The 24,699-nt window shown below is 37.8% G+C and overlaps 1 protein-coding gene across 3 annotated transcripts in view; it reads right to left on the reverse strand.

Moving 5' to 3' along the window:
* The window catches only part of PKIG (cAMP-dependent protein kinase inhibitor gamma), an 85,609-nt gene that overhangs the window by 5,039 nt on the left and 55,871 nt on the right, over positions 1-24,699 (reverse strand). For all 3 annotated transcript variants that reach the window (XM_051976499.1, XM_051976501.1, XM_051976500.1), the window contains one exon: positions 19,160-19,225. The gene's annotated coding sequence lies outside the window, so the exon portion shown is untranslated. The remainder of the gene's footprint in view (positions 1-19,159; positions 19,226-24,699) is intronic.

The raw sequence follows: 24,699 nt of genomic DNA on the forward strand, positions 1-24,699 counted from the left end.
CCAGTTCAAGATTTCCAATAGGCTCGGTCAAACTTGGCTTTAAAGAGATCAACATGAGGAGCAGCTGAGTGGCACAGTGGATAGAGAACTGGTTCTGCAGTCAGGAGGTCCTAAGTTCACTTGGATTCAGACACTTGATGCTAACCCTAACCCCTACTGCCATGCCAACCCCCGCCCCAGGAAAAACCAAAGACTTTTCACAATGTTCAGAATGTTCACAAACATTTCACTTTTGATTGTTTGTGTATAATCTATATCAGATTGCTTGCTCTCTTGGGGAGAGGGAGGGGAGAGAGAAAAGGAGAGAGAGAAAAAAATTGGAACTCATTTAACAAAAATGAATGTTTAAAACTACATATGTAATTGAAAAAAAATACTGCTGCCATTAGATTTGGTAATTAAGAGATTAATAGTAACTCTGGAGTTTCAGATAAATGATAAGCTCAGAAGTCAGGCTGTAAAAAGTTGAGAGAAATGGAAATGAAGGAGAGGTATCAATTGTAGACAGTCTTTTCAAGGAATTTATTTGCAAAAGGGAGAAGATATATGGGATTATAGCTGGGAGGAGAGAATGGATGCATCAAGTGAGGAACTTTTGAGTATGAGGAAATTCTAGACATATTTGTATGCAATAGAGATTAAAAATAAGTGATAAAGTGGTAATGACAGAGATTGAAATCTGCTGAAGAATATGGAATGGGATGTGATCACTATATAAATTTGGGTTACCTTGGCAAGGAAAAGGTTTGTCTCTTTGCAGGAATGGAGGTGGAAATAGTGGCAAAAGGAATCTGGATGATTTGAGAATGAGGTAGAGGGGAGAAAAGACTACTTTTGGCAGATAAGTCTTTTTTTTTTTTTTCAGTAAAATATGAGGCAAGGTTCTCAGCTGAGAGGGTGGAGAAAGGGACAGTTTTGGAAAGTTTGAAGAGGAATGAAAAGGTTTGGAATAGCCAATCTGAAGTGTAAGACGGCAAGTCAATTTGAGAAGTAGAAAAAGATTGCTTTGTTGCAATGAAGGTCCAGTTGGAATTATATAACATAAATCCAATGGACTAAATTAGCATGGTTTCATGATTTACTCCAGCTTTGTTAAGCAACATGTGTAGGAGCAAAGGCAGCAGACTGGTGGGAGGAATTCAAAGCTGAACATCTTGGCAGAACAAAATCAATAAGGTAGCAAGGAACTCAAGAGAAGAAGAAGTAGAATTGAAATGGTTCATCAAGGGGTCAAGATATGATAGGGAAGAGTGTAGCCAGCATAGGAGATTGCCTGTGAAAGAAATAAGAGGCTGAGTGACTGGACGTTATAATGAGGAAGAACAACAGAATTTGAAGTTAAAAGACCAAAGGTAGAATGGACAGAAATGCATGACCACAGAGGTTTGTGCGGGCGATGACAACCTCAGGGATATGATCATTTCGTTGTATAGGCTGTAGTGAGATGGAGAAGTAGGTCATGAAGAAATAAATAAATGAATTGGAAGGTTAGAGTGCCTGAGGGGCATCAATACATACAAAGCCCCCTAGAATAAAGACAAGATTTGGAGAAGTCTGTCTAATTCAGACATTTAACTCATTAAGGAAAGAACAGCAGTGTCTGAGAGATTGGAAGATAAGAGCTACAAGAATTTTGATTTGAGGCAGATGCAGTGAGTGAAGGAAGAGCAGTTGCTGAGTGACAGTGGTAGAAAGTAAGCCTGGAAGCAGCAACAGGGAGCAACAAAGATCCCGCTTCTTTTGCCTGTCTCATGTCTGTGAATAAGCTTTGTTATTATAAAGCAAATGTACAAAAATATAATGTTAGCTATTTATTCAGTCCTCAATTTATGGTACAGACAGCAAGGAAATTCCTATAGCAACCTGGAAGGAGGAGAGCCTGGACAATTAGCTGAACAATTCTAGGAAAGCTCAGAAAAGGAAAACAATTTGCCTAAGATCAATAAGATGAAAACTCAAGTCTTCAGGCTCATTCCTGCTTCATTGTCTAAAGATCCCTCCTAGGTGTAGAAATGTCATCAGGAGTGTGCTGGAGGACCTAAACTCCATCAGAGGCAATGCTCACAATGTACCACCAGATGGTGCTCTTTATATAATTTCCCATACAATTAAGATGCCATAGTCTGTTTCACTGATATATATTAAAACAAACAAACAAATAAATCACAAAAGAGCGGCTGCAGCTTCAGGAGCTTTAAGGATCACAGGTCATAAGATCTCAGACTACATGAATCCAACCCCTCCTTTTACAGATAAGGAAACTGAAGCACAGAGAGGTTGAATCTTCTGGGGTGGGTCACACTGCAAAGCAAGTATCTGAAGTAGGATTAGAATTCTGATCCTCCCAAATCCAAGTCTAGCACTCTTTCTGCTTGTTTAGCTGCTTCTTTAGAATCATAGCAACCTGCATTTAGAAAGCACTTTTTTTTTCTTTTACTTTGCTGAGGCAACTGGGGTTAAGTGACTTGCCCAGGGTCACACAGCTAGGAAGTGTTAAGTGTCTGAGACCAGATTTGAACTTAGGTCTTCCTGACTTCAGGATTGGTGCTCTAACCACCGTGCCACCTAGCTGCTCCACACTTTATTTTTTATAAAGTTTTTCATAGAGGATGTCCCCAAAATCTGAGTGCAGTAATAAACTTTAAATATAAGTTTATATTTTTAATTTAAATTATATATATATATATATATTTATATATAAATTTAAATAAATAAATTTTAGCCTTAAAAGTGCACCAAGATTATGGGGACATCTTATATGCAGTTTGAGCTCAACAATAGCAGCTATATGCTTGCTGGAGAGATTGTCCCCGTTTTGTAGAAAGTTAAACTAAAGTTCAAAGATGTAAGATGACTTTCAAAGTCCAGATAAGTGACAAATCCAGGGCCCCCACGTTTTTTATAGAGAGCTAGGTTTAGGAGAACAGTTACAAAGGGCACAGAAAACATTTTGTTTTCAAGAAAATCAAGTCTTCATGATAGTGTCTAAGTAATTCTGTGATCTTAAAAGTTGCCAATCCAAGAAACTGGAAACTGAATGGATGCCCATCAACTGGAGAATGGTTGAATATGTTATGATATATCAATATTATGGAATATTATTGTTCAGTAAGAAATGACCAGCAGGATAATTTCAGAAAGGCCTGGAGAGACTTACATGAACTGATGCTGAGTGAAATGAGCAGAACCAGGAGATCCTTGTACACAGCAATAGCAAGGTTATATGATGATCAATTCTGATGGACATGGCTCTCTTCAACAATGAGAAGATTCAAACCAATTCCACTTATTCAGTGACGAAGAGAGCCTTCTATACCCAGAGAGGACTACGGGAACTGAGTATGGAACACAACATAGCATTTTCACTCTTTCTATTATTGTTTCCTTGCATTTTTTGTTTTCCTTCTCAGATTTTTTCTTTCTGTCTAGATCCGATTTTTCTTGTGCAGCAAGATAACTGTATAAATATGTATACATATATTGGGTGTAATATATATTTTAACATATTTAACATGTATTGGACTACCTGCCATCTGGGGGGGATGAGGGGAAGGAGGGGTTAATTTGGAACAGAAGGCTTTGCAAGAGTCAATGCTGAAAAATTACCCAAGCATATGTTTTGTAAATAAAAAGCTTTAATAAAAATATTTTTTTAAGTTGCCAACTTTTAAGAGTAGCCAATAAGCTCTGGAAGTTTATCAATTCATTTCATTTGAATAAACATTTACAAAATACCCGTTCTCTGCAATGCACTTTGCTACAGGCCTAATTTACTTCAGTAAGCCTAGTTTCCTTCAGTAATACGATAGAAAGGCTAGCATAAAAATGTTAAAAGTAAATTTTAAATTAAAATTTAAGACTAATACAGTCTTGATGATGCTCTGAATTTATCATTCAAGGACCAGTCAGGTTGCCTCTGATGAGGCTCATCAACAGAAATTTGGGAAGTCGGGGATAAATGTTTTGGCCACAGCAGCCCTGAAGAGCATCTGCCTCAGTGGGAAGCACTGGGCACACTGTATTGGAGGAAAGAACACTCCTATTTAGGAAACCATAGCTTTACTGTAATGAGCAGTGTGTGTGACAGGGGGCAGCACCTTCCCTAGGATGGTAAAGGATCCAACACAGAGGAGATTCTGCAGAAGGACTTTTAGATTGATTTCTAGACAAATTCCAGTAAAGAAAGCACTAACATAGAAATTATGATCCCTTGCCTTTTCCTAAGTTTTAGATGAGACACTTTTTTCCAAGTCCCAACTTCTCCAGTTATAAAATAAGGGAGTTGAAGTAGGTGATCTCCAAAGACCCCTTTCACCTACCCTCCAGAGCTATCATGAGGACCAAATGCAAAAGAGTTGTAAAGTGCTTGGCACACAGTAGGTGCCACATAAATAACAGCTATTATTCCCTATGTGAAAGAGGCAAGTCCTGCTTCACACTTTCAGCATTCATTTATGAATGCTCAATTTCTATAAGTGTAATCTTGAAAAGTGGATATGCTCCTTAGGATTACCATTTAATAATTACCATTTAATAACCAACACACACCTAGTATATCTAGTTTTTCTAATATCTTGTTCAGAATTTCAATTCCTTTATCTATTATATTTTGTCTAAATTTGAAACAGACACAATGAAGTTTTAAAAAATGCACATCTTGTTACCTGGGTCTTTTTAAGTTCAGCTAGCTTTTCCTTTAATACTTAGATGCTATGAAACTGGGTGCATATGTTAAATGTTGTTAATTATTAGTTATTATCTTTGGTTCCTATAAGCACAACATGGGTTCTCTGTCTCTTTAGTGATCATGTCTATTTTACTGGTACCTTGTAGTCTAAGACTATAAAGGCCATTCTAGCTCATTTGAATTTAGGCAAAACATCATAAATTTTATCCCAAACCACCATTTCTGTTTTATAAGAATCTGTTTCAAATGTGCTTCATATTATTTATTTATTCTATACTCCCCTCCTGTTTTAGGAGTACATCTCATTCATATTGAGTTTTTATTGTTATTATTTTCCCTTTGTGAAATCCTAATATGAGAAAATCCTGTACCAATCGTCACCAGTTCAGATCTAAATTACATAATTTCTCCTCATTCCCCTTATTTAACTGGTAACCAATCTTAGTTTGTTTTGTTTGAGGTAATTTCCTACCAGTTTCCTTTCATTGGCTCAGAGATATTCAAGCAGTATTTATATCTCATAGGTCCATTTAAAAAAAAAAAAAAAAAAGTAAGTCTCTCCAGGATGCTCTGAAACCATCCTTCTGGGGCCCTTTCTCACATTAAAAAAAAAAAAAAAAAGACTTATTTGTTACTGGAATTGTTCGATTTAACCACTATGTCTTGGAATTTGCAACATAAGATTTTTTTTTTTCCCTAGGGGCAACTTGTGGAATTTTTTTTTCAACTGGCACTTGTTTACTGTGTTTAGAAGTTCTGGGTAGTTTTCTTATATTATTATTATTTTCATTTATTTATTTATTTTGCTGAGGCAATTTGGGTTAGGTGATTTGCCCAGGGTCACATAGCTAGGATGTATTAAGCGTCTGAGGCCACATTTGAACTCAGGTCCTCCTGACTTCAGGGCTGGTGGTCTATCTACTGTGCCACCTGTTTTTTTTTTTTTTTTTTCTTCTTTTTAAAAAAATAATTATGTCTGAGGCCAGATTTGAACTCAAGTACTTCTGAGTTCAGGGCTGGTGCTCTACCCACTGTGCCACTTAGCTGCCCCTTTATATTATTTCTTGCATTATGGTATGCTTAAAGTGTTTTTCAAAAAGGCCTATAATATCTCTATGCATCCTGTCTTTGAAATGAATAAAATTTGTTTATATAAACATAATTTCTTTCTTTTAACATTGAGTTTTACTTCTTTTCTTCCAGATAGCCCTTTACTTCTCTGTATTAGCATTTCCAATAACTTATTCTCTCTTTTCTTTATAGATTTAGTTCTTCTCTTCTGACAATTATTTTTGCTGATCAGGTCATAAATTCTGTTTTCATAATTCTTATTTTTCTTTCAAAACATTTAGGAAAATCCTGCTGTGGTTCCATACTCTCTTGGCAATCCACAAAATCCCCTGCTTCATAAGATGTTGTTTCATTTTTCTTTGTCTTTGAATATTTTTATTTGAATATTTATTCATAGATATCTATAATTTTTGGAGTATCTGATTTGGACTGATTTGGAGGCCATGTTCTCTTCTGTTCTGTCTTCACTGCTGTTTATCTGCTTATGCTCATGTTCTTTGGCTAAGTTTCTTTTTTCTGAGATCATCTGGCAATTTAAGTCTTTTCTCTTTATATTTCCCAATTGCTTACTTTCTAAATTCTTTCCCTTTGATGGAGTTTCCCTAGGGGCTAGGCCTCAGAGCTGGGTCAGTTTCCTCCCAGGTTGGGCAATTCATGTTCAATTGCCCTCAGTCTCTGCTCTCAAGCTACTTTTTAGGGGCCGGAACTGGATGCTGAAGGCCAAACTGGGTGCTGAGCTTGCTTCTTCAGGCTTGGGGAAGCACTACAGGGACATACAGATGGGTCTTGCTCTAGTTTCTTATGTCACTTGGTTCTTTGAACTTTTTGCTAGCTACATCACAAAGCACTTACTGCACTACAGAGCTATCCCAGCTATGTCAGACTTCTGCTTTTTGGTTTCTACTGCACTAAGAGGAAGGGGGATTAGAAGTGAGTTCTGTTGCAAGCCCATATTGGGCCCATTGGGGGACTGGAGTACTAAGTGAGTACAGTCATTCATTGAATTGTTGCCTCCTTGATATTTTTGGAGCCCTACACAGTAGAGGCAGCTGAAATTGTTTTATCTTTTGTGCATACTTCCTTTTTTGGAGAGGTCATGAGAATGAGGGAAAAAATGTCTAAAACTCCATCTTATGAATCTGGAAATTCATACTTTAACTACTACTCCCAACCTTAAATTTCCCCAAGAGAAATGATCAGAAGGCATCGATTCTGTACTAAGTCCTTTCTGCTTGCCTCAGCAGGATAAATTATTCTTGGGTATATGTCATTTTTCTTTGCTTTTCAGAATCTTATATTCTAATTTTTCTTTTTATTTCTTATTGATAATAAATAGATCTGCATTGTAATGGGCCAGAACTCTGTACTTGAAACAAGGATTCTTATAAGGTGTTAACTGAGTAGAATTGATAAGACAGTGGTTATCTAGTTTAGCATGGTGATTAATAGTTCTTTAATTCAGTATGATTGAATTAACCTTACAACAAATAATGGTTCCCTAGTGATATAATGATTGGCTTATACTCAGTATGATGAATGGATTTAACTGAATAAGAGTTTTTAAGAGGCCAGAGTCAGAGCTAGAGAGGAACTGGAACAGAGGGAAACCAGTGGCTGGAGCACAAACTCCCGCACTCAGGAACTCTTCAAGACAGGGACTGTGATGGTGGTTCTCCTGCTTCCTTCACAGAAACCAAGACACATTCTGGAGAACCTCCAGAAAGCTGGCCCAGGCCCTAGGCAAGAAAAAAGACTATGAAGGAGATAATAAAGAATTTGGACTTTTATCTCTGGCTATTCTCCTGATTACTCTGCTGAAACAAAGGCTGATCCAGAGACCTCCAGAAAGCTAACCAGAACTTTACACTGAATGATTATGACTGGAGTTTCCTAGTATTGATCTGTCTCTGGTCATGTTATATTTTCTCTCTCTTATGTATTTTGTGAACTTGGCAGTCTTCTGGTAGCATTCTGTGGATTTTTTCAAAGTGCACTTTGTCATCTGGCTCTTATATTTCCAGGCAATTTCCTTTGATGATTTCTTAAAACCATTAATTCTGAAATAATGAGCTGAATATAAGTATGTTAAAGTTTTTTGTTTATTTCATTATGTTTTTCTAAAAGGCCAATGTGGCAAGTATTATCTGGCCTCATTCTCAAAGAGTGAATAAAGCCTGCTGTATTTTCCCTTCTCAGGGAAATTCTAACCTAAGAGCTTTGCTGCATCTCTTCGTTATTGCCTTCAATTTGGACCCCCATTTATATTTCCCTATCACCAGTTACTGACTGATATCCTATTCTATTTAGAAGTCATTTAATATCAATTTGCTTTTAGAAAAGTATATTTTTAAGATATAGCAAAAAAAAAAGTATAAAGATTTTCTTCCAACACTTCAATGGTACACCCCAATCTATTATATCTTGTTCACTGATGAGAATGGGCTCAGATTTAACACAGTTTCTACATAAAATTGATCCCAGCAAGTTCATGTTCAGATATGACATGACTTCCCCATGAATCCTCCTCTTGGCTATTGCTGGGCTAAGCCCCTAAATTCACTCCATAATCTTTGGGGCACTTATTGTGAACTAGTTATAAAATTTAGCATGGACTTTGCTCTCAGACTCCAGGATTCCCAGAAGCTTTTATTCTACACCCTGTTTTCAAAGTTATTTGTTTTCTGTTTGTACTGTAGATCTCAGGTATTTTTTTCAATTTTGCCAACTTTTTGTCTTTGTTTTAGTATTTCTTGTGTTATTTAATGGAGCTCCTTCTTCTCCATTTTTTTTGGGGGGGGAGGGTTGGGGGGAGAAGAATTGTTCAGTTTCTGGAATAAGCCATAAATTCTCAGTTTTCATTAAAAGTGATCATTTTACTCCTTACTGCTTTCCTCCAATTCTTTTATTCTATCTTTCAATCATTCTTGGGATTCTCAGGTTATGCATTCTCTTTTCTGATGTTCTAGTTATAGTTTTTATAGAACACTCTTTTTTAGAGTTCTCTTTTGGAGATTTTTGTCTTTGCATTTCTAACATTTGGCAAACAGCTTAGTATATATTAATTGAATTGAAATGAATGTGATCATTTCATTTGCAGTTTTTGAAAATCAAGAAAGCATCAGACCCACAGAACTAGACTTACAAACAGGGCCAGGGTACTTCCCCAGCTGTAATTGTTCACCATTCTAAGTCCCTTCAGATTCTATCATTCTGTGATCTTTCTAATTATTTTTTTTCCCCATCTTTGTCAATTTCTCAGTCTTGTCACAGTAGGTGCTTAAGAATGCTCTCCCTTCTCCAATCCTAGGAATTTTCTGTTGCTTCCAAGCATAGAATTTTTATAGGGTTTACATAGATCCCTCATCTGTCCCAAATTCCCAGATTACATGGTAACTTTGCCAGGGTGAGAAATGAAAAGGACTGTTCACTCTTGCTACATGGGTCACTTCATATCATTGGGTCAAGGATACTGTTAAGCTTCAGAAAGTAGGGGCTCTGTAAAGCTTCCCATCAAACTGCCTCCCTCTTCTGTTTTTAATATTCTACCCCACTCTTCAAGGGATGCAAGAACTTGTAAACTGAAGAACCCCTAGTGTTTGCCAAGAACTATACTGCTCTGTTTCCAGACTCTGTGGTTTATTAATCCTCACCCCTAGACCAGAAATTCCATTACATATTAAAACTGTTTTCCAAATGCATCAGGAAAGGTCATTTCCTGTTTCTCTAAGGAAAAAAAAATCGTATTTGCCAAAATCCACAAAGAGAAAAGAATCCATTTTCTAAAGGACAAGGAGAAGAGAAAAGAGGCTTATCCCATTGGGAAAGACGTCTCTTAGCAGGAAAGTTCTCAAGGTCATCTCCTGGTAGTGGAACAGATAATAAACATAGTTCACATTTCTATGACACATGATTGACAAACTAAGGCCCACGAGCCAAACCTACCTGCCTGTTTTTGCAAAGCCTATAGACTGAGAATTTTTTTTACATTTAAAAATATAATTTTATTGTATTTTTTAAATGTAACCATCATTATTAGCTCAGGCAGTAAAAAAAATGGGCAGAAGGCCAAATCTGACCCTTGGGCTATAGTTTGTCCACTTTAGTTCACAAAGCACTTTTGCCATAAAAATTCTGCAAAGTAGAAAATATGAGTTATTATCATCCCCCTCTTAGATAAATATAGAAAACTGAGGTTCAAAAGGGGGAAATGACTTTGCCTGAGTGATACAGTTAATAAATGGCAAAATAAAGACTCAAAATCCTGGCTATTAAGTCTAAGACTAGTGCTATTTGTATTACATTCTACTGCTTCTCAGAATATTGATGTGATCACTTGATGTAAACATGATAAAGCCATTTAAATCTCCCAGAATCTTGTGCCCTAAAGTTCAATTCTTTTCAAATCAATAAATATTCATTAAGTACTTATGTACCAGTCATGTGCCAAATTATCCTTGACCTAATTAGATACTTACATCTACATTCTACAGAGAAAAACCATGTAAACCAATATGTATATTCAAAATATACACAAAATAAAGACTAAGTAATTTTGGTGGGAATGTGGGAAGTAAGAAATCACCCAACAACTAGGGTGAATCAGAAAAAAGGATCTTGAAGGAAAAGGTTTTACTTAAGCTTAGCCATGAAGGTAACAAGTAATTCTAAGAAATGATGGTGAAAAGGAAGAGAATTCCAGGCATGAGGTCAGCCTGTGGAAAGGAATGGTGACAAACACAACAGCAAAAAGGCTGAGACCAATTTGTTGAAACACAGAATGTATCAAAATCATATGAAATCAGTATAGAAAAATAAGTCAACCAGACTGTGAAGGGATATAAATGCCAAGCTGAAGAGTGTGGTTTTTTAATCCATGAAGCAATCAGCAGATGCTTAAGTGAGGGGAAAACATGGCTGGAATTGTGTTTTAGGAATATTGACTTAGCAACTGTGTAGGGAATAGATTGGAGCAAGGAGAACCTAGAAGCTGAGAGACCAATGAGGAGGTGAGTGAGAGGAGATGAGGTGATTGTGTGAATAGAGGGAAGGGGAAAAATAAAGGAGGTATGTGGAGGCAGAATTAACAAGATCTGAAAACTAATTGGGTATGGGCACTGAGTGTGAGGCAGACAGAAGAGTCAGGGATGTCAAAATATATGAACTGGCAGAAACAGGGAAATTAGGAAGAGGGTTGGATTGGATAAGAAAAGAAGTTCTGTCTTGGTAATATATCTATGAGACAGAGATATAGGAGATACAGTGGATAAAACGCTATAAGTAAATCATATTTGGAGTCAGCAAAATCTGAATTAAAATCTTGTCTGGTATCTGATGGCTGTATGACTCTGGCAGGTCTCCCAACATCAAGCCTCAGTTTCCTTATTTATAAAGCAGAGTAATAATAACACTTACTTTACCGAGTTATCTGAAGTCTTCAGAAATAAAATGTTTTGCAAACCTTAAAGTTCCATATAAATGGTAGTTATTATTGCGCTTACTTTTATATTCCATTCAGTTTGAGATGTAAGGGGAAAGCCAGTTACCAACTGGCAAAATATGATCGGAGTTCAGATATGAATATGGTCTATGTAGATAGGGTACACTGAGTAGAGATGATAGCTAAACTCATACAAGTTGATAGAATTACCAAGACAGAAGAGTGTAAAGAGAAGGAGAGAGAAATAAATAAGAGAAAGAGCAGAGAGTGAGAAAGGTCCAGTACAGAGTTCTGGAGTATACCCACAGATTGATAGTAGTACATGCAAGATGACCTTGTAAAGAAGACTAAGAAAAAATAATCAAACACCAGAAAGATCCGCCATAAAAATAAAGGAAAACAAAGTATCTAGATGGAAAGAGGGGATAACAAGATTAAATAATGATAAGAAACAGGATGGAGATTGAGAGGTCAATGAATTTAGCCATTAAATAATTTCTGGAGATCTTGGAGAGCAATTTCAGGTGAAAGGTGGGGTCAGAGGCCAGGAAAGAAAGAGAGGTGAAAAAGTAGAGGCAATAAATAAGGACAGATTTTTTAATGTGTGATGATACAGGACAATAATGGCTTTGAGGGAATGGTAGCTATAGGATAGTTGTAGATTTAGTTGGACTAATGGTATTTAATTTAATCTGTAGCAAGGAAAAAGATGAAAATGAGCACCCAGAAAGAGAGAGCAAGGATCCTGTTGCTTGTTGTTTGAGCACAGGGATTCAGCAGGGAAGGGGGCAGGAGATAAGAGAAAGGGGGAATTAAAGGGCCAGCTTCTATAGATAAAGGGAGCTTGGGAGGGGGTGGGATCCAGGTCATAAGTGATCTCAGCAAAATAAAGAACCATATCTTCCTCAAATTCTAAGGCTGATGATGGCAGAGGTTTAGAACTGAGAAGAGGAAACCATTAACTTGGTCTATTCCCAGGCCCCTTCCTGAAGCTTTTCCAGCAGAGAAAATCTACTCTTTATAATCTACTGACACAGGCTTCAAGGATGCAAAGCCTTCCACACTAAAACGAGGCAGTGGATGGAGCACAGGATATGGAGAGTTAAGAAGACAAGAGTTCAAATCTTATCTCAGACAGTTATTGGTTATATAAGCCATTTAACCCCTGGACACATCATTTAACCCCAGTCTGACTCAAGTTCCTTGAACTGTAAAATGGGACAATAACAGCACATATGCCCTAGGGTTACTGTCAAGATCATATAATATTTTGAAAGTGCTTAGCATAGTACTTGGCACATAGTAGGCACTTAATAAAGGTTTGTTTCCTTTTCTCTTTTCCCTATGCTTTCCCCAGATTCAGCACAGGGTTTTCTTGGCAAAGATACTAGGGTAGTTTCCAGATCATTTTACAGATGAGGAAACTGAGGCAAACAGGGTGAAGAAACTTGCCCAGGATTACACAATTTGTATTTGAGAGCAAATGTGACAAGTCTTCCTTAGTCCAGACTCAGCACTCTATCCACCACACCATCTAGCTGCCTAGGGATAATAATACTACACAATTACTGAGAAGTATAGAGTATAAGGAAATGATTGGTCAATGTGACATAAATATAAGCTAGTAGTAATTACTGACCTCTATACTTTACATCTGAGAAGTCTAAGGCTCAAAGGAGAGAAAGAAATGTCTTACTCAATGTCATGTGAATCTAAGTGACAGAGTTGTAATTCAAAACTAGGCCTTCTAATTCTAAGTCCCTTCCACTACACAAAAAGTATAGTCTGCTTAGGGAAAGGTGGAATGACAATGACAGCTAGGATTTACATATCACTTTAAGATTTGCCAATTGTTTTACAAAGATCTTATTCTTACAACAACCCTGGGAGATAGGCACTACTATTACCCCCATTTTATGGATAAGGAAACCAAAGTAGAGGTTAAGTGAATTGCTCAGGATCCCATAGCTAGGAAACTAAAGCTGGATGTGAATTTAGGTCTTCCTGACTCCAGATGCTCTTCAGTCAATTAGTTGCTCCAAACTATTAATCCATGTTTAGGTAGTGCTTATTATTTGCCAGACAATGCTAAATGCTAGAGATCCAAAAAGAGGCAAAAGATATTCCTTGTCCTCCAGGAGTCTGATATCTAATGGGAAATTCAACATGCAAACAAATACAGTCAAGGCAAGTTATATATGGAATAAATAGGAAATAATTAACAGAAAAAAGACACTAAAATTAAGAGGAATTGGAGAAAGCTTCCAGTAAAAGATGGGATTCTAGTTTGGACTCAAAAGGAAGGCAGGGAAGTCAGTAGGTGGGGCTGAGGAAGGAAAGGATTCCTTATAATGGGGCAGCCTGAGGTTGACATCATCAGACTGGGCTACATGTGGAGAATAAGATGTACGAAAACGGGAAAGGTAAGGGGGGGGTTAGATCATGAAGGGTTTGAATGCCAAATGTGCATTTTTATTTGCTACAGGAGGCAACAGAGAGCCACTGCAGTTCCTTGAGTGGGGAGGTGAAGAGTAACATGACTGGATGGCCTTGTACTTTCTGAAAATCACAGTAGGGTCTGAATGGAAAATGAATTAGAGTGAGGAGAGATTTAAGGTAGGGAGCTCCACCTACTGGCTACTGCCCTGTGAGGTTATAGGGCCTGCTGGCAGTGACAGAGAAAGGGCCGTATTTCATAGAGGATGTGAAGGTGAGATCGACAGGCGTTGGCCACAGCTTGATGATGAGGAGTCAGAGATAGTGAGGAGTCAAGAAGATTCCCGGCTAGGAGGGTGATGTCCTCTGGAGTAGCCGGGAAGTTTGGGGAAGGGGGAGATAATGAGTGTGGCCTGGGTTATTTAGCTTCAGATGCCTAGTAGACATCTAACTTGAGATGTCTGAAAGGCAGTTAGAGTTGAGGATGGAGGTGAGCAGAGAGTCTGGGGCAAGATAAGCTATTTTTGAGAATCATCAACATGGAGATGGTAAATAAAGTCCATGGGAACTGGTGAGATAATGATCTAGTTAGGTTTCTTATTTGGTATCTGGGCCTGGCTTAACAGGGGAAGTCTAATGGACAAGGGAGGCCATCATCTGGAGTAACCTTTTTGATTCCCCACAATGTCAGGGCTAGCAAACACATGCTACAGTTCTGCTGGAGCCAAGCCCACAGGATGAGATTACAAAGGAAAACAGATGTGGCCAGTGAGGCAAGAAAAAAAGGGAGGCTAAAGCCAGGAGGTCAGGCTCAGAGTAGCCGCAGAGAAGCAGAACTCTACTAAAGAGAGCTGAACCAGGAGTCAAGAGACCTGGTCCTCACCCGTCTCACTCCCAATCCCTGTGCGACCTTGGCCAAACCACTTCCTTTCCCAAGGCCTCTGCTTCTTCCTATGTAATGAGAGGGTTTTAGTTGTAATGACATATTCTAAGACTTCTGTCACTGGTGTTATTTATTATATTTTATGATGTCAATTCCCGCTCTAACATTCTGCCTAAGGTCCCTCAAAGGTCACACATTAACTGACACAAACCAGGCCTTGAACCTAAATCTCCTGGTTCTTGTGTCTCAAATGTTACTGAAAATTTGGCAGCTATAACATATGAAGACTTAACCTTTCCAATGAGCACTTCTTTGGAGCGTGAAACTAATGAAACAGAACCCAACTGCAGGGCTTCATATGATAGTAAGATGATCCTGTACTGAGTTCCTGATCAGTCTAACACCAAAGGAAAATCATCTTTCTCCATCCTCTTAAAACAAGAATTCTCTTTTTTCAACCACAGGCTAAAAATTTTTTGTAATATTTGGCAGCTAAAAACTGCCAAATAAAGAGGAATTCCTCAGGAAAATCCTGACTTTAACCTTGGAGAAACCAGAATTCTAAAATTGATAATGATTTCATACGTTAGCAATTAAGTAGTCCTGAACTTACAAAGTTATTAAAAACCAGGTTCAAACCCCAGCTGTGCCATTCATTTGCTATTCGATTTTAGGCAAATCACTTCTCATTCCCTCACCTTGTGTATCTATAAAGGATAATAATGCCCTCTGAGCTTTTTTCCACATGGAACTTGTAATAACCAAATAAAGTAATAGATGGCATCCCGGCAATTCTTTATTTCTAAGTGCTTTTTCAGCTCTTTATCCCTACTGCACATAGAATAATGGTTTATTGTCCATTGCCCCAATTGAGTCTATAGACTATTTAAAAAAAAAAAAAAAAAACTTCTTTATAGAGAGAAACACTGTTCTATGTGGAATTAATTAATTAATTAATGTGTTCAGAAAACTCAAAAGAATCCAACCAGTGTCTTGAAAACACAGCCAGCAGAACAGTAGAGTAAGTAGACAGTTCTAGTCTCTGACCATTAATTCACTATAGGACCTTGGGTGAATCACTTTCTCTGGGCCTCAGTTTCTTCATATGAGGAAAATCCTCAAATGAGAGGACTGAACTAGATAAGATAACCCTTCTACAGTCTCTTAGAGCTCTAAAATTCTGGGTTCTAAGAGTCTTTTTCTGTTGGACCTTGCATGTTGCATTTTCTAAAGTCCCTTTGGGCTTTAAATAACTTTCTGTACTCCATGTTTTAAGGTCCCTTCTGGCAGTGATTTTCTATGCTCTATGTTCCAGGAATTTTTCCAGCTTTAAACATTCTATGAGAATCTAATTCTATGTAACTATAAAGCTCTTTATAAATATAAGTTATTGTAATAATTCACCATTTGGTGAAATTCTGCTGGGCAAGTAGTTTTCTTGGGCTTATCAGAAAACTGACCTCTTTCGGGGATAGTGGGGGGAAGGGTCTCACCAAAAATTAGCTTACATTTTCTTAATGCTCAGGTGAATCTTTAGTTCTGTTTGTCTCATACCAGGGCCTTGCTGATTCTGGAATATCAAAGTTACTAAGATCCTTGGAACACACAATGTAATAGCTTGAAGGAATGTGTCTTAAAACATAAGACCACCTATTTTAATCTCCTACAGATGAAGAAATTAAGCCTCAAAGAAGGAATGATCAATGACTAAGTAATGATCAATCACGCAGCACCATAGCAAGTCTCCAAGTAAGCAATATCTGCCCCTAAGCCTCTTTTCACCAGCCTATGTTGCCTCCTCATTAAGCCTCATGAGGAGAGGCTCAGAGAAGATTCATGTCTTGCTCAACTCATCCACATCAGAAAGGGCTGGGGCAGGATTGGAACCTAAGGCTCCTCCTCTGAGTTCAGCATGCTTTCTAATACATCCTGAAGCCCTTCCTCCAAACATGGTCCATCTGAAGGCCAACATTCCTCTGGCCAATGGCCTTATATTATCATTTCCCCCTCTTTTTTGATAGAAAGCCCCAGGCCCTTCTCCCACTCTCTGCCTATGCAATCTCAAAGCTGATGAGGTCATTCTCATGTGGGGCTGGCCTAAACACACTCTGTCCTCATTCCTCTCTCTGCCAGCTGTAGGATGGAGAGAAGACTTAAAGGTCAGGCAAAAACACCCTGTGCCTCTGATCAGTCTGCCAGCACTGGGGGAGGCAAGATCCTGGCTTGTGTCATCATGGAAAGGGGCTTGCAGAGGCCACTCTCTCCACATACCTGGATGGATTCCCAGATCATACTTTAGTTTTTTAATGGCTCTACACAGAACATCTATATCCAAGATGAATCTTCACAATTCATAGGAAAGAAAGTAATCTACCTATTTTAGTAATATGCATTCAGTCAACAAATATTCATTAAACAATTGCCACATCAGGGTCTTTTGCTAGGTGCTGGGGAGACACAGATAAATAAGAAATAGTCCTCTTCCTTCAAAGAACCAATGGTAGAATATTAGCAATACTCAGCATTTATGGAGTATTTTATACCTTAAGATAAGAAACAAAAAGGAATACTAGGCCTGGAATCATTATGCCTGAGTTACTCTACCACTTGTCACTCCTGTGACTTTGAGCAAATCTTTACATTGAAAGTTTATGAAAAATGAGAAAGATGCCATAAGTTTGGGGAAGGAAAAGTGTTCTAGTTTTCAAGAAAAGAAAACAAGATCTTAAAATTGCAGGCCAGTGAGCTTGTCTTTGATTTTGGACTATGTCATTAAAGAGAGAGCTGGCAAATAATCTAGAAAAGGAAGCAAGATAATTACGGTCAGGGCTTTACTAAAAACAGGTTATGCCTACTTACCTCATTTCCTTTTTAATAAGATTACTAAATCATAGATGAAGGCAATAAGATACAGTTTTTCTATACTTCTGAAAAACTTTTCATAAAATATCTCATACTATGTTTGTGGAAAAGATGAGATACTGTCTAAATGATTAAACAATTAGATGGATTCAGACTGGCTGGATGATCAAACTCAAAGAGCAGTTGGTTAATGGTTCAATATCAATATATCATTCATCCCTACTAAAATTCCTTCATTTAATTTCATTCACATTTGGCCCAACATTTCAGCTTATCAAGCCTCTTGGATCTTGACTCTCTTATCCAATGTGTTAGCTATCTCCCTCCCAATTTTGTGTCAAAATTGATAAGTGCATTTTCTATGTTTAGCCTGACACTAATTTTTAAAAGAACAAAACACTAGAGGGACAACTACAGATCCCTGGAAACTTCCTCTACAGATCTTTTAGGTCTAACATTCAATGAGTTCAATGACTCCACCTAACTGTAATCTCATCTAATCTATATCATGCCATCTATTCCCCCTATCCCAACCCCCACAAAAATAGCATGAGAGACTTTTTCTAGATGTTTTATTTACATCTAAGTGAAATATGTCTCTCTTTTTCCCAGTCTTTCAAGGATTATTGACAGTGCCCTAGCAGTCACACTGGTTAGTTCTTTAGGTACCTGAAGATCGCATTCATCTTTGCCAAGTGTTTTGAACACTTCAAGGACAGCTGGGTACTCTTCCACTATTTGACTCAGATATCAACTGCCTAGGAGGCATGCTTTTTCTCAGGATCATTCTCTTTGCCAGAGAAAGCAGAAGCCAAGGAAGTATGGACATCCACATTCTGTCTTTGGGGACTATTGCTACAACCCTATCTTTTATGGGTTATCTTCTGTTGTTAAAACGTAAGTTCCTATAGGACAGGGGCTATCAACTTCTTTGCATTTGTGTTCTCAGTACTAAACACAAGCCTGGCACACTAAATATTTAATCAATGCCCTTTTCTTCATTTAACAGTCTCTTAATCTGTCTCCCTTTCTCAAGTCTCTTTTGTTTCCAACGTCTATTCTAAAAATACAGATCTGACCATCTCATTTCTATGGTCAACAAACTATAGAGGTATCTTACAATCTCTGGGATCAGGTACAAACTTTTGGTACAAGGCATCTAAAATCTTTTACCACCTAGGAAAGAATGCATCTTTCCATTATTAATTATTATTATGCATTATACTCCTTTATATCCTCTTATGGGTCCAACCAAAATGGCCTTGTTTGAACATATATCACTTTATCTTCAATTTCTGCACCTTTACAAAGATCTTTCCCCAGGCCTAGAATGCTCTTCCTCTTAGCTTTTGCTTTTTACACTGCCAAGCTCAGTTCCAGTACTACCTCCCACATGAGGCTTTTCCTGATCCCCCCAGCTGCTCATGCTTTCTCTCTGACCAATTACTTTGTGAGATACATGTGTGTTTCTGTACATGTATGTACATGTATGTATCGATATATACACACATATATGTATAGTTATCTTTTCATTTTTTGTCTTTCTATTTCCAATGTCTGTTAAAGTGCCTGGTATATAGCAGGCACTTAATCAATGTTTATTAAATCACTGATCCCCAGGTCTCATAATATTTCCATTCATTTATTATTGTAAAATAGTCTTGCAAAAAAGATGTACCAAAATTTACGAACATATAACATATAACAATTCACTTTTTCCTACAACAAAAACACAAGTGTTTAAGAAAACACTTGTGATATTAGAAGGTATATAAGCTCCCACCTGCTTTAGTTCTCTTCTCTTCCCATTGTGTCTTCAGATTTTCAGCTCTTGACTACTACAGACAGTCTGAGAAACAAAAGAGTAAAAAAAAAAAAATTAAGGTCAGAGAAAAGCGGTTATTTATTAAATAAGTGCTTACTATGTGGTCAGCACAGTGCATTTTGAAGAATGGATAAAATGCCAACATGTGAAACAGGAAAGGCATATTGATCATAGAGAATGGTAAAAACAAAGATCTGGAGGTGGAAAATCTTGATGATGTAGGAGAACATTTGTTGGAAAGACCATATACTCTAGATTGGCTGTAGTATAGAATACATGAAGGGCTGCAGCAGAAAACAAAGCTACAAAGAGGCTGCTTGGAGCCAAATCATGGAAGATCTTGAATGTTGAATTGAGGATCTGGGACAGATAACAAATCATTGAACTTCTCTGATAAAGGCTAAGTTCTAAGATTCTTCCATTGAAGATGCCTGTTCTTCAAGAACACCTGAAAATTTTAGGCAGGATTGCTTTATCATTCCCTTAGGTATCTATGCTCATTCAGTGTAACTAGGATTGAGACAGAGGTCAGAAAGTTGTGTTACTTAAGTAGTTTATTTTATCGAGAGAGTTAGCTTTGCTTATTTTATTTGAGTCTAATCCCTTTATTTTCCTGTTAAATTCTTAAAATTTTGCTTTAAAAAGAAAAAAAAAAGTCTGCCCAAGGACTTGTCTTAAGGCTATAGTCACAGAAATGTCAGAATTGGAAGGGCCTCTAGATTACAGAACATCAGAACTGGAACAGATGCTATAATAGAAGAGCTAAAAGGTGCCCTAAAGAATCATCTGGTACAATCTCTTCATTTTAAAATGAGTCATGAAGAGCATTGAAAGAGAAAGTGAATTATGTAATTACTCTTACATTTATGTACTCTCAATTCACAAACATTAAGTTAGTCCTTTGTAAAAGCCTGTTTAGAATGGAGGAGTTCATCTTTCATGTTGTAAATTTATTTTCACAATTCTCAGAAGCATTAGGGTCCTTGTCCTAAAACCCATTTAAAAGCATTTTCTCATATGCTTGTAAGGCTCTGCTGTTGAGTTATAACTCAGTAGTAACTTTCAGTGACCAAGACACCTTGATGCCTCAGGAAGGTACTCTACCCTTCAAATCAAGTGAGCCTTTCTTAGTGATGAGAAGGTCAGAAACAGTAATATGAGATAGTTTGATGAAAAAAAAGGGCACAATACAGTTTATCTCAGGGAGCAAAATAAGAAAAACAAAACCAAACAAAAGGATGGTTTGGCTCCTCCTAGAAAGAAAAAACATTGATGGTTAGATAGGAAGTACTTTAGTATTTGTCAGAACTGGGAGGAACCTTAGAATTGAATGTGAGAATTGGGAGAAAATTACTTTAGAGGGTATTTAGGCCAATCCATTTTACAGGAGAACCTGAAAACATGTGGCATTGCCTTGAATGTCAAATGTAGTATATTCGATTTCATTTCTGGACAGCTCTTTTACCTACTTTAAATTTATATATTTCAAATTTACAAGAAAAGAATACAGATTTGGACCTTAGAGATCATCTTGTCTAGTCTAGTCATAGATAGGAAAGCTAAGGCCCAAAGACAGGGAAGAGTCTGGGTTCACAGAGTCAGTTGAGAGGTGTGGTCTGGACAAGAGCTTAAGCTCAGTATATTTTCCACTACAACATGTATTGAATGGGACAAAATACAAGTAGGTTTGAGCAACTGCCAACATGTAGCCTGAACCAGGCTGAAATTCAAGCCATGATTAGATAAAAGATCTAATGATAGTATTGTACCATGTTTTCATTCCATTTGCCCAAATTGCCTCAAATTTCATATATTTCTACAACAGGGCTCCTTGGTTTTTTTGTGAGGAAAACTTCTTTTATTTCCTCACAGTCCATGATCAGATGACCACAGGGCTTAGAGCTAGGAGTTCTTCACCTTGTCTGTATCATGGATCCTTTTTGAGGTCTGATGAGGTCTTTCTTAGAACAATGTTTGTAAATCCATAAAATAAAATATATAGGATTACAAAGGAAACCAATTAAATTAAAATACAATTCACTCACCACACACACATACATTTAAGTTCACATTCCCTAGGTTAAGAATCCCTATATTTTACATATGAAGAAAACTCAAGAAATGATTTGCGCAAAGATTACATAGTTAATAAATTTCATAAGAAGAATATTCAGAACCTAAATTCCCTGACTAAATCTAACACGATATCACATAGATATATGCTGGTGTCATAAGTTTTGCAGATGGAAGAAGAGCGAATGAGTTACTGGGATCAGAGAGCATGACCCCTCCTTGCTAGAAATCCTTCTGAGCTGCTTTAAGGAGAGACTGCCCAGTAAACCTTCACTACGCAGTGACTACTACTAGCTTGTGCCTTATTTGGCAGTGGGACATTTAGGCCCTTCTACCGCCTGGTGCTCCCTAACCTTTCCAACTCTGTCTCGTGTTCCTTTTCTTCAGTACTCCAGGCTTGGTATTCTAAGAGTCCAATTTGGCTCTGCGAGAGTGTCCCTCTCCTCCTATTCTAGGCTTTACTTGTTCATGCTATTATATATCCCTAGAAGCTCTGGCTTTAAAAATATCCTACCTATCTTTAAGAGTCAGCTCAGATAACAGCTCCTTCATGAAGACTTTCCTGAGCTACACTGCTGTCCCCCAATCCACCCCATCACTATTCCATGTCAGAATTTTTTTTCATTCCCTTATTTCAAAAGGCATTTTGTTCCTGTTATGCTTTTGTTATTTTTCTGCTACTGTACACGAGATTGATCAGAGGTATCTCAAGGATAATGAGTCTTTGGCACCTTTAACTCATTAATGGGGATAAATTTATTGCCTCAGAGGTCTCCTCTTTGCGCTGACACAAGAGGGGATGTCAGCGGCAGAGCTGGTCCCCTTTACCTTTTTTTTTTCTCTTTAGAGGACAGATCAGAGAGCAGCCCAGATAAGATTAGAGCCCTGGGAGCCACTCCTAATTGAAGCCTTGAGTCAGAGGCTTGGGGACAGAAAAGGAAGAAGGCTGTATTTGCTCTCATCCATGTAGTCCATTAGGGGAGCTCCTACTGAATCTTAAATCCTTGTCCCCAGCTCTGAGTGGCAGTTCCATGCTCTGAGAGGCAGCAGGCCTGCAGCCATGAAGGGGGAGCCATACAACCAAATAGTGCAATTTTCTGAATCTCAGCTACCTAGACAGAGCTTGGTGAAGGATTTCCTCGTCACCTCTGGCCTGGCTGTCTTGTCTCTCTAGCAACTCCCAAGTTTTAGAGTTCCAGAATCCATCTTTCTAGTGAGAGAAGAATTCCTGGCAAAGCTGGCCTCTTGAGGAAAAAAGTCTAACACTCTGGTCTCCAAAACTAGAGGAGCAAACAGTCAAGTCACAATATGAAGGAATAACAAGCCCATTCTTTGCCCTTCACTATACCATAACTTATCTGGACATTTCAGGAATATGGAGGAGAGGTCTATAAAACTATGTAAGCTCACTGAGAGTAAGGATTATCAAAGTATTGTGTCTGATGTTTGATAGGTTTTTAGTAAGTGCTTGCTGTTGCCTGCTTCTCTAATAACCCCAAATAAGTACAAAGGTTCCTAACCCTTTAGGTAGTATCATAAAGTGTGTGAATTTCTAGGATCAAAGGGGAGCATATCAGAATATTGAATGTTGCTCTTTTCCTAGCAACTTCCAGTTCATTTCATTCATTTTCCAGGGAAAAATAAACTATTGTCTACTATGATTTTGAGCAGGGCTATTTAAACTTTTCCCACTCGTGACCCATTTTCATCTGAGAAATTTTTATATGACCCCGGGTGTATTGGTATATGAAATACATATACAAATCAACATTTACTGACAATAAATCATAATTTCATGACTCCCACAACCATATGGGGTCAGGACCCACAGTTTAAAAAGCTTTGATTTAGAGGACTACATATACTCTGTGGAAGGGGCAGGAATGAAACTCATCAGAGAAAGAAGAATAATGTTATCTACTATTTATGGTCTGTTATAAATATTTATGTTTTTCTATATTCTCTGTTGCATGGAATAAAGGTTATATCTCACATGGCCTTGTTACCTTGAGTGTTTAAAATGGGATCTTGATACGTTTTTACTTAGAGCTGTGCATAAGCTACACAAACTGTAGTTGGGAGAATTCCCATAGGAAACTCTAGGTAGTAACAGCATGAAAAAAATAAAAGGAGAGAATTGGGGGAAGCTGCCCTTCAAGATTAAACACAATTCACACAAACCCAAAAGCTGGAGTTCTTGGTCAGGTTATATTTAACTCCCAGTTTCACAGGATCATTGATTTATAGTTGGAAGGGATCTTCAAGGCTGAGATCAATAAATGTATTCTCATTTTATGGGGATGCAAGTTGCATGACTTGACCTGCATCTCACAGCTAATAAGTTTCTAAGGTAGATTTGAATGTAGCTCTTCCTGACTCTAACTCTAATTCTCTGTCTACTACTCTAGGCTGCTCCTACATCTTTACTATGATTAAAAAATTGAAGGCAATAATAACTAATGAACTCACATTTCTATGGCATATTAAAGTTTACAAAATACTTCCCTCAAACAACTCTGTAAGGAAGGAAGGATGAGGCCAATGATTTCTTGGAAAAATGAACAAGCCTCTGCTGAGCAAGAGGAGTCTGCTTTCTGATTAAGGGCCAATGCTGGCTCCTTCCTATATTATAGCATCAGTCTTTCTAGCCTTTAGTATTATTACTTTCTTAAGTGGCTACTGAGGGTAATGACCAAAACACTATTCTTCTCCTTAGATGAAACAATGTTCAAAAGCTTTCCCAAGGCTTTTCTGAAAGGCCTGTAGAACAGTGATCTCAGATCCACACTCAGATTCCATGGTTCTTTGCAAGTTGAGTCTTAGATTGTCCAGATCAGTTTTCAGCTTGTTTTCACTTCTGACCTCTCATTCAGACACAAACAGCAGAGAGCTTAGGGGTCAATGAACTGATTTCTTCAAAGCATGCAGGAAGTAACACCTGCTAGTTGCTTCTTTAAATAATTCCAGCAAAGTTTCTCTTGCCTATGGGGGTAGGATCCACTTCTGCTTTGGGTCCAGTTTTACAACTGTGACTTCAGCTTCCAATTATTATACTATCAGTGGTCTCTAAATCCTACTTGTAATGGGAAATCAGTAGCATTTCTAGGCCTCATCCGTCACAGATCAGTAATGAGATTATTGAGTTAAGAGATGACTATTTTACTAAGAATAAACAACCTCCTGAAGTTGACCTCTGCTTATAATAGTACATCTGACTGCTGAAGACTGGGAGTCTCTTTGGAGTTACACATATGCTATAAGCCTATTATATGTTCCTGCACCAATGTCTAAAAAGCCTGTGATGGTGACAAACCCGATGAATGGCGGATGGGGTGGGGAGTGGTTTAAAGTGAAAAATCTAATGCAAGGAGAGATAGTGATAGTGGGGTGTGCTGAAACAGAGTGCCGGAATGGAGAGACTAATA

This window comes from Antechinus flavipes, chromosome 2 (assembly GCF_016432865.1).
Source record: "Antechinus flavipes isolate AdamAnt ecotype Samford, QLD, Australia chromosome 2, AdamAnt_v2, whole genome shotgun sequence".
In the NCBI taxonomy this organism is placed as follows: Eukaryota; Metazoa; Chordata; class Mammalia; order Dasyuromorphia; family Dasyuridae; genus Antechinus; species Antechinus flavipes.